Below are 12,124 nucleotides of genomic sequence, written 5' to 3' on the forward strand. Positions count from 1 at the left end.
ATTATAATAGACCTTTTTTATATAAACACTTAATATGTGTGGAGAAAATTAAGCACTTAATATGTTCCAAGTAAGGAACCTTATTATAGTAGTGTTGTGGTTTTATTTTTTGAACTCACAATGGATGAATTTAGTAGTGAGAGTATCGAGTCTTCAAGGTGCAAAGGAGAGGAAAGTTGTCATCGGTATGTGATAGATTAAGATCACTTATTGTAATTGCTAAAAAGAGTGGATATTTATTTTTGAATTAAGCTCCGTAGACGTAAAGAAATCGAGCTACATAAATAATCTTCTTGTGTTTTTATTTATTTATTATTTTCATTTGGTAGTTGAAGGAATGCTCACTGCCTTAGGCACCATTCACAAATGTTGTTTGATTCTCAACAACTGCTTCGTTTTATCATGCATTATTAACTATATTAAATTAAATCTGTATATATAATACATAATTAGAATATTAAAAAACTCTAAAAACTTATCTCTTTTTTCTTCAATCGTTTGCTTCTCTTTTGTTTTGTCCAACTACGGTGCCAGCTTTCAGGTTGGCTATCGCCCTCTTGTTTCTCCCTCCCACCAACCCTCTTTTTCTTTCTTCTCCTCATTCGCTTCATGTACTTTCTCTCTTTTTAGTTTGTAGATCTATATTGTAGGTATCTATGTTGTCTTAGAAAGTGAGTGGCTCTTCATCGACTTCTTAATTTGTTTTTGTTTGGAGAGTATTTCATAATAATAAATGATTTCATGAGTTGGTTTGGATTTTTGTTGTCTTAAGTTTTTATATATATATATATATATATATATATATATATATATATATATATATATATTACTTGTTAGATTACATATCTGACGGGTGTTTTTGTTTCTTTTCCAAATCATATAGTCTCATTCATGGAATAAATTAATGATTTTTCCTTTAAAAAATAAATATTTATACATTTATATTTATTTTAAACAATAAAATATGTACTATATATATATTTTAAAAAAGTCATTAAAATTTTTTGGATAACGTCACTTTTGGTATTTGTATTTTCTTAAAATGTCTAATGTGATACTTGAACTGTTAGTATGTGTCGGTACTTGTACTTTCATAAAATATCTAATATAGTATTTGTACTTTGAATATGTCTAATGTGATACCTAAACTATCAATATGTGTTTTATTATGGTATCTGGTGTTAACATTGTTAGTGAACTGCTAAACTTGCTAATGAAAATTCGACACGTATGATTTTCTTTTCCAAATCATCAAGTCTGCATGAATAATATAACATTATATGAAAAATTAAATTAATAAAACAGAAATAGTTAAATAAAAAGCAAATAACTAAGCCCGTGGTTAACAAAAAAAGTAAATACTAAACTTACATGAAAATACTAGTACTTTCATGGATAATAAAAAATATTATTTAAAAATCAATTAAAAATATTATTCAAATGAAAAACTCTTTGGAGAAGATGGCCATTTACTTAAATATTAGAGAATGTGACATTTTTGCTTATATAAGTTCAAGATTTATTTATTTATTAATCACATATTAGTAATTCACTAATAATGTTAACAACAAGTACCATAATAAAACATATATTGATTATTTAAATACCACATTAGACATTTTATAAATATATAAATACCCAATATGACATTATCCCGAGTTTTTTTTAAATACAATTGTAGCACCCCAAACCAGGCCCAGACGTTATGGCTGGATCCGACATGCCACATCGAAGCGTTAAAAAACATTTTATATTGTTGATCCAGAAAAATCTACTTAGTGTTTTAAAAGATAATTTCATTATAGGTTAAAGTGAATGGAAGTCATGCACCGGTAGGAAACCGGAAAAGAGGTGGTGAGTCCATCGGATCGCTATATACCAGCTCCTTCGGATCCAATCCTAGACATGCATACCGACATTGCCACACCTTAACGTCATGGATATTTCTAGGAAACCGATTTGATTAAGTCATTTTTAGGAAAAGTGATTAATTTTGGAAAATACTTTCATTACGGAAGCTTTGCTTGTTGTCGTGTTATTTTGAAATCAACTGTTGTTTTTGAAAATGCGCCCTAAAGCTATCCAATTTCAACAGTTAAAATAAGTAATACCTATCTTAGTAATACATATTAAAACCATTAAAATAATTAAGCGGCCTTATTACATTTAAAAACCCAAAACTTCAAACGTAAATAAAAGGATGTCCAGTTCACGAGATGAAAATCAAACTTTCGAGCGGTGGCCACTCCGAATTCCCTCACGACTCCAAGCCCACTATGGTTGGGGATTTCTGCGTGGATGAAAATAAAAGGGGTGAGTTTGGGAAACTCGGTGTAAGGAAAACCCATTCAAAGCCCAAGTCAGCTCAAGCCTATTGGGCCTAAGCCTATTCAGTAATGATGGTCTTGGGCGAGCCCTTTTCAGATTACAATAAACCGGGCCTTAGCCCTTTATCAGAGAAAAAAGATGGCCCATAGGCCCATTTCAAAATACATGCAACATCAATAACATATGCAAGCCCATTTGGGGAGACTACTCAACCCACTAACCACTACACTCCACCGTACCAGCCATACACTCCATGTGGGAATAGCTCAACCCACCCCATTAACACTCCACGATTTGCGACCTTGTCGCTCGATTATCATAAATTGAGGCAAAGCCTCCAATCGTGGACAAGCCACTTTCAGTACTTCCTCCGTCAATATCCCCATCCATGCATCGAGATAATAACAACATGGCATGCGATAAATAACAACGATCAAACATGCATTTAGGTCAATTTAACCCTAGGGGTATTTCGCAATTTATCTCTTAGGGGTAAAGCGTAAATTTTCCACTTTTAAAGGTATTTCAGTAATTTATCTATTTTAGGGTTTTTCATGCATATTCCTACTTTTCACGTACTAACAGAATCACGCATCGAGGGTTCTTCTTGAATTGGGCAGTTGGCCCATCATTCCAATTTTGGCCCATTAAGCCCAAAAATGTCGAGAACACGTAAATCATGCACTTTGCGGTCCAAACATTGCAGCTTACCAAAAACATTAATCGATTTACCTCACGAGCATTCGACACTCGCAAATCTACAAAATACGGTTTTCGGCATTTCGCTTTTTGGTGTTGCCGATCTAGACTAAGAAAGAGGGTGTTAGTTACACACTGTTTGCGACGATATGCTGATGAGATCTACACACGAACCGCCTACAATTGGATTACTAACACGTTAATCTAACTATTCAAATACAAACTATGTATTAACCCCTTACAATATTCGGCCAACCACACCTACAGATCATAGTAAGCTTATAAGAAATCAATAAGCAACTCATTAACAAATTTTTGTCAATGTTTACCACATAATCATAATTTCACTGCAAGCTGTTTTCCTGAGCAACAGTCACTAAATTATTTATAACTGGAGCTACGAAACTCCAAATCAAGTTCCGTTAATTTTCCCTGAAAATAGACTCATATATCTTCTATACATAAAATTTTCAGAATTTTTGGTTTATCCAATCAATACCAGATTTTTCTCAAAGTTTCCCATGTTTCACTGTTTGACTAATCTGACCACTCTTCATTACGAATCAAATTTCTCATTGTACAGAATTCAAAATATGTTATTGTTTATTTCATTAGAAACTAGACTCAATAAGCTTTAATTACATAATTTATTCAGCTTCTAATTCATCTCCCACAATTTATGGTGATTTTCCAAAGTCACGTTACTGCTGCTGTCCCAAGCAGATTTATTACCAAATCACTCTTTCACACATACCTTGCATGCATGTTATTTAAACATGTATATCACCAATCAATCATCACATATCTATGATTTTACTTAAGAATAATCTCCATTTCATCATTTTAAAGCACAACATGTTAGCTGATTTTTCCCTTTAACATCTAAGGCACATGCATGCTCATTTGTTTGGCCCAACTTCACCTATCTTCCGTTTTTTTCATCAAAAGAACATGAAACAACAACCATTTCCTTCATTTTAATTCATGACTAAATGCTCACAACACAACTAAAAACCAAAATATGCTTCAAGAGTTAAGGTAGAATCAAGAAGAACTCATGAACATCAAGATAGAAGCCAACTACCATGAACTTACCTTCAATTTTCTTCCCCAAGTGACCGAACACTCAAGAGCTTTCTCCTCTCCTTTCTCTTCTCTAACTTTCAGCTATGATGAACAAAGATGGACAAAACTTTGTTCTTTTCACCCCTTTTTCTTTTAATAAAACTTCATATTTCATCCATTTAATTCTTTAATACAAAAGACATGAAATTCTTATCATGAAACATTTACCTAACCCATTATCATGGAACATTTACCTAACCTATTATCAATTTGTATCAATTTGTACCATAAATTATGGATATCAAGTGTACATTTTGTCTACAAAAACATGATGGCTGGCCACTTCATGTAAAATGGGAGGTTTGTCATGCAAATCCTCCTATTTTGCACTCCTATTTATTTGGTCACTTCAATTTAGCCTATAGCATTTTCAAACATTTTCACATAGGTCCTATTTCATAATTTCACTCACAAATGACAAAATTAAAGAATGAAATTTTGCCAACATTCACAGAATTCCCGAAAATTGGGGCGTTACAACAATAATATTAGTTCTAATTAGAACAAACATTACAAGTAATACTTTTTCTTAAAAAAAATCATTACAAGTAATAAATTAAGTAACAAATTTAACAAAGTATACAACTTAACTCACCTCAAATTAACTAACTAACCCACATATGGAAGACATATAGTTACAACTTGAACCTAAATAGTACTCAAAGTCTTAGGCCTTTAAACTAATTTATTTTTGTTATTAGACAAGTCTTAACGTATCTAGTACTTGTATAATATGTTTGATTGAGTTGGTGTCATAAGTCAATTTGATATAAACTCGATCAAAGAAATTACATAAAGTCAATTGTATAATAGTGTTTATATGAAATGTTTAATAAAACAACTAAAATGTAATGTTTTAAGATTGAACCCTTTCCCAAGAAGAGTCTATTCACATACATCTTAATATTTAACCTAGAACTAGGGAGAAGTTAAAAAAAAATTTAGGGGTCGATATTAAATTATATATTTTTAATGAGAGCTAAAAATATAATTTCATTCTTGTATTAGATTATATTTTTAAAAGGATTAAATTGAAATTTTAATATTTTTAAAGGCCAAATTATAATTTCACCATGTTTAACTTATAATTTTATGAAATTTTAGGGTCTAAATAAAAAAATTCCTATTTTAAGGGCCAGCCTACTTGCCCCCTCCCTGCCCTCTTATCTAGAGCTTAATTATATATTAAATTTTTTAAAATTCTCTGGTTCTTTGAAATTTTAAAATTTTAAATTAGTAAATGTAAACTGTACTTTGTCCCTTAAAAATGATAATATTTTATTTAATCCTTTAAAAATTAAAAATATAGAGGCTATTAAAATGATAAAGTTATATTTTTACTATTATAAAAATTACAATTTAATTTCGCTCCCTAAAAAATTTTCGACTTCACCTCTGTATATAATTAGATATATGGTGAACAAAATGAATACAATTTTCAAGGGTAATTATTTTGTCATAAGCAGAGCCATAATGATATTAAGTGTTTTTTATTATTTTATTATTATTTTACTACAATATAAAAATAAATTATATCATTTTAGTGTTGTTTGTGAAGTTTTTTCACTTATTAGGGTGTATAGGATAACAAATTGTAAAATATTAATAAACGGTTCACTTAAGAGATCTAGAACCTTATTTTTGCCAATCACACCTTTGGTTGAGTAGCAAATTTGTGTGGGTTTCAAATTTATTGGTATGAGATTCAAGGTTTAAACTCTGTGATTGTTAACCCCCTTCTCTATTATAATGTAATTGTTCACTTGTATAAAGAAAAAAAAAAATTTCATAAGTTTGAAATTGAAGCCATTGGCTAGGCCTACCTGTATGTCTCCTCACCCTTAGGTTGATGAAAGGTAGGGTTCACCTGAGCTAGATGAATAAAAGGATAGATATGGCATGGAATGCCCCAACTCTTTTTACCTGCTACTTACAGGCATGGAGCTGCCTGAGCCTGAGCCTGAGCCAGAGCTGCTCCACAATAGCCATCCCAACCCAAGCTATAGCACTTTATGTTTCAAAAGCTACCTATTCCAACTACTTTATCGTTAATGCATCACTTCATCTGCATGCTAACACCTCATCCCATTGAAAGTGGAGATGCATGCATGCATGCCTCTTTAATTACCCCACAGTAGGATACAATACATATACTTATTTTTTTAAAGTACATTTACAACCTCTTTTTGGTATATATACATACACAAATGAATAAATAAAGCATTAATTGCTTTCATCTATGGTTTAATAAGTAGAAACTAATTTTGTCAATTCGGTCGAGCTGGTGGCTTTAAGGTGTGAGGACCTGCCAAAAACTCGTTTCATTACTTTATCATTTCAGCAGTAGAGTAGTAGGTGGGTTATGATGTATCAACCCATAGAGGTAAGACAGTCCAATTGTGCTATAATTATAAACCCTAGGAAATTGAGTGAAGAAATTGTTCCTCACTCTCTCTATCTTCCATCCTTACCTTTAACACCACCATTTTTGTCTTCACTTGTCCGCATATTATATTCTTCTTCTTCTTATCTAATCATATACAAATATATGATTAATCTGGAAAAGAAAAGAAGAAGAAATATTTATAGTTTAAAGTTACTAAGATCATACATTAATCATATCATAGTTTTTTAGCAATCGAGTTCACAAACAGGTCTTGTTTAAATCTTATTTAGATTCTATTATCTCTTCTAATCTCAATGTCTCCTTATATCTCTAATTTCAAATTAAAATTTAATTAAACATGTTTACATATTATTTACCTTAAAATAGTCTTATTATAAAATGCATATTTGTTGTCAAGAGAAAATTCCTTCTATAATATTCTATAACAAATATAATTTAGATTGTCATTATTTTATTAAAACAAGTTTCAAATAATAATTTCAAAAAAAAAAATTAAACAAGAAAAACTATTTTACATAGTATCGTCCAAATACCAAAAATTATCATCTTTTCGGTAAATTTTGTTTATTCAAAGAATGTTATATCTCTATTGATCCATTCAACCAAACTTTGCTGGAAAATAAAGTAGTTTATTAGAGGCCCTCACCCAGAGCTTGTTTCAATAGTTTACCACAAATTTATGACTCTTCTACACTCCCTATATAAACAACCCATGCAGCACAAAATTAGCGCAAAAAAGGAGAGACAATGAAATCATGGAGGCATTGAAATCAGAAAAGGTAATAAAGAAAATGGGTAGGAAAAGCAGCATGACTATGGCAGTAATTTTTGTAGTTTTGGCTTCAACTCTAACCACGTATGCTTCTACAACTTATATGGTAGGAGACTGTGAAAAATAGAATGTCGGTAATAATAATATATTGTAAAGAAAAGAGAAATAAAAATAAAGAACACAGATTTTTACGTGAAAACCCTTTCAGGAAAAAGACTACGGGCAGAGGAGAAGAAAACTCACTATGTCAAATTCGAATAATTACAAGAGGAGTAGACTCTGTCTATTTATAGGCTTGTAAAACCATATTCTAATAGGAGTGTAGTAAGATTGAAATACTTTATTCTAATCAATATCAAATAGATGGAGTTTAATAAGGTTTAAAAAACCTTATTCTAGAATAAAATAAAAGAAGTGCACTTCTATATTGATTTTACTTTTATTTTATTTTACCATTGTACTTTATTTAAATAAGGATTCGGGTCACTCAATTCTAACAATCTCCAATTTGACACGAATTATCAATGAACAAGTTTTTCATCGCGAACTCTCAACGAACAAGTTCTCCACCTCTTTCATAAAACCCCTTAAGGGTTTAACTTCAATAATGAACACCAACCAAGTCTAAGCAATGCTCAAACCTGGTTATAGGAAGTGACTTAGTCATCATATCTGTAGGATTTTCATGAGTACTAATTTTGCTCACAACAATATCACCACGAGCAATAATATCACGAACAAAATGATACCGAACATCAATGTGTTTTGTTCTCTCATGAAACGTTTGAACTTTTGTAAGGAAAATGGCACTCTGACTGTCACAAAATATTGTATTGATTTGAAGGTCTTCATTGAGTTCACTAAAGAGTCCCTTCAACCAAATAGCTTCTTTACAAGCCTCATTAATCGCCATGTACTCAGCTTTAGTGGTAGACAAAGCAACTGTAGTTTGCAAAGTGGCTTTCCAACTGATTGCACAACCTCTGATTGTAAAGACATTACCTATGAGAGATATTTTTCTATCAAGGTCTCTAGCAAAATCAGCATCAACATACCAATTACTCTATCTCTAGTTCTTATAATCTGTAAGCAAACATCAGTAGTACCTTTTAAGTATCTTAAAATCCACTGAACTGCTTTCTAATGTTCTTTACCGGGATTCACCATGTATCTGCTAACTGCAATAACTGCATATGATAAATCTGGACATGAACAAACCATAGCATACATGAGAGATCCCACTGCATTAGAGTATGAAACATGTGACATGTACTCAATCTCATCATTTGATTATGGAGACAAAGCCGATGAAAGTCTGAAATGGGCTACTAAAAGAGTACTAATAGGCTTAGCACTTTGCATATTGAACTTGCAAAGAATTTTCTCAATGTACCCCTTCTGACTTAGGTACAATTTACCAAGTATCTTCTTTGCTGGTCCCAAATCTTTCATCTCAAATTCTTCACTTAGTTGGCTTTAACCTTTCTTATCTCTCCTTTATCTTTCGTTGCTATCAACATAAATGAGCAGATACATAAAAGAACCATTACTGTTTTTCTTAAAGTAAACACAACTGTAAAAGCTACTTTTTTTGAAATCATGAGAAGTCATAAAGGAATCAAACCTATTGTACCACTGTCTTAGTGACTGTTTCAAACCGAAAAATAACTTTTTCAACAAGCGAACATAGTCATTTTCTTCTGAGACTGTAAAACCCTCTGGTTGTTACATGTAAATATCCCCCTCAAGTTCTCTATGCAAAAATGCAATTTTTCCATCTAACTTCTCAAGCTCTAAATTATGCATGGCTAGAATACCAAGTAAAACTCGAATTGAACTATGCTTCACAACTGGAAGGAACACATCTGTGAAGTCCACTCCTAGAATTTAACTGTAACCCTTTGCATCAAACCTTGCTTTATATCTGGGTTCTTCAACTCCTAGAGTCCCTTCTTTCTTTTTAAACACTCATTTACAACGAGCAGCCTTTTTACCTTTAGGAAGTTTCACAAGATCCCATGTTCTATTTTTTTGGAGTGATTTCATCTCCTCTTGTATAGTAAACATTCACTTTTTTGAGTCTTTATAGCTAACCGCCTCAAAATAATTAGATGGCTCTTAGTTTGCATTTATATCTTCAGCCACATTTAAAGCATAAGCAACTAGATCAGCCCTGGCATACTTCTTTAGAGGTTTAATTTCTCTTCTAGTTTTGTTTTTAGCGATAGAGTATTGTGGTGAATAAGCAACTCTATTCTGAATTTTTGTACTAGCTTGAGGAGTCGACTCTGTTGTAGATTCTGGATTAATCTAATGCTCCACCTGCTTTTGATTTTGTTTATTGGAAAAGTCTTTAAGAGATAAGTTAGGTAACATAGTAGTTTCATAAAAAAACAACATCTCTACTAATCACAACTTTTCTATTTTCAGGAGACCATAACTTATACCTTTTTACACCAGTTTTATAACCAAGAAAAATACATTTAATGGATCTCGGTTCTAATTTTCCATTATCAACATGAGCATACACAAGACACCCAAAGATCTTTACATTAAAATAGTCAGCAGGATTACCAGACCATACCTCTTGTGGAGTCTTTTTCTCAATGGCAACAAATGAAGATCGGTTGATCAAAAAAAATACAGTAGAGGCTGCTTTGGCCAAAAACGACTTTGGTAAGTTGGCATTTGACAACATACATCAAACCTTCTCCATGATCGTTCTGTTCATTTGTTCTACAACGCTGTTTTGCTGTGGAGTATGACGAACTGTCAAGTGTCTCACGATCCATTCTGACTTGCATAGTTTTTTAAACTCATCAGAATAGAACTTTAAGCCATTGTCTGTATGGAGGTATTTTATTTGTTTTCCCCTCTATTTTTCAATCATAGTTTTCCAAGACTTAAATACAGAAAACACATCGACTTTCTACTTCAGGAAGAACGCTCAAACTTTTTTGAAAAAATCATCAATAAAAGTTAGTATATAATTAGCTCCACCTCTCAAAGGCACTCTTGATGGCCCTTACAAATCAGGGTGAATATACTCCAACATTCCCTTCGTGTTATAGATTCCTCTAGTGAATCGAACTCTCTTTTGCTTCCCAAAAACGCAGTGCTCAAAAAACTTCAGTTTGCAAATTTATTTTCCATTAAGAAGTCTTCTTTTCCTCAATTCTGCCATGCCATTCTCACTCATATGCCCTAGGCGTATATGCCAAAGTTTAGTAATATCATTATCTGATAAGGAAGAAGAAACGACAACTGCATCACCAGTAACAGTAGAACTCTGCAGAACATATAACTTGGCAGTCTTTCTCTGCCCTTTTATCACAACTAGGAACATTGGGAAATCTTTAAAACCCCACTTTCAGCTGTGTATTTGTACCCTTTTAAATCAAAAGTACTCAACGAAATTAAATTTCTCTTCAATTCTAGAACATGTCATACGTCACTAAGTATTCTGACAACTTCATCAAACATCTTAACTTTAATTGTTCCAATACCTGCGATTTTACATGAAGCATTATTTCCCATCAAAACAACACATTCAGATACTATTTCGTAAGTTGTAAATCAATCTCGACTGAGACTCATGTGGAAGGTGCAACCCGAATCAAGGATCCACTCATTGCTCACTTTAGAATTGTTGACAAAAGCAACTAGAAGTTCACCATTATTGTAGTCTTCTACAACATCAACTTCACTTGAATTTTCTGGTTGTTTTCCCTTTTGATTCATAGCCTCCCTTTTGATCTTGTTCTGTAGTTTACAGCACTCAGATTTAGTGTGCATTTTTTTCTTGTAGAAGTTACAAGTTTTACCTCTATTTGAAGATTTCGATCTACCTTTAGATTTACTGCGAGGATTCCATTCCTGTGTCCTTCTAAAATCATCATCAACATTTCGATCTTGTTTCCACGAACAATGAGACCCTCTTTCTGAGAGTTAGTTTTAACCACGAGATGCTTCATCTTATCATACAAGGTTAAAAAATCATAAACCTCATCAACTTTGAGAGACTCGCGGCTATATAAACTCGTGTCTTTAAAGGTTGAATAAGACGGGGGCAACGAACAAAGTAGAATCAACCCTAGATCTTCCTTATCATACTGAACCTCAAGGCCTCTAAGTTTGAGAGAATTTTTTTAAATATTGTTAAGTGTTCGTGCATGGACGCACCTTCCTCCAAACGATGAGCATAAAGACGCTGCTTCATATGCAACTTGCTGGTTAGAGTTTTAGACATACATATTTGTTCCAGCCTCTTCCATAATGTAGCGGCGGTATTCTCCTTCATCGCATCCTGCAAAATTTCGTTAGACAAATACAAATGTAATTATGTTAACGCCTTTTGATCTTTACGTTTCTTCTCTTTATCTGTTAATATTGAAGGCATCTTACCTATCCCTAGTAGGGCATCCTCCAAATCCATCTGTGTAGGAACTTCTTGCCTCTTAATCTGCTACAACGCAAATCTGGTGTTGCTATCCAATAATGAAATTTTATACTTCAAAGATGCCATTACCATGATCAAAATGAAAAACTTGAAAGCTTTGATACCAATTTTTGAAAAGTAGAATGTTGGTAATGACAATATATCACAAAGAAAAGAGAAATAAAAATAAAGAACACACAAATTTTAACGTGAAAACCCTTTCGGGAAAAAAACTATAGGCAAATGAGAAGAAAAATTCACTATGTTGAATTCGGATAATTACAAGAGGAGTAGATTATGTTTATTTATAGGCTTGTAAAACCATATTCTAATAGGAGTATAGTAAGATTGAAAT

The sequence above is a fragment of the Gossypium arboreum genome, chromosome 6, assembly GCF_025698485.1.
Source record: "Gossypium arboreum isolate Shixiya-1 chromosome 6, ASM2569848v2, whole genome shotgun sequence".
Classification (NCBI taxonomy): Eukaryota; Viridiplantae; Streptophyta; class Magnoliopsida; order Malvales; family Malvaceae; genus Gossypium; species Gossypium arboreum.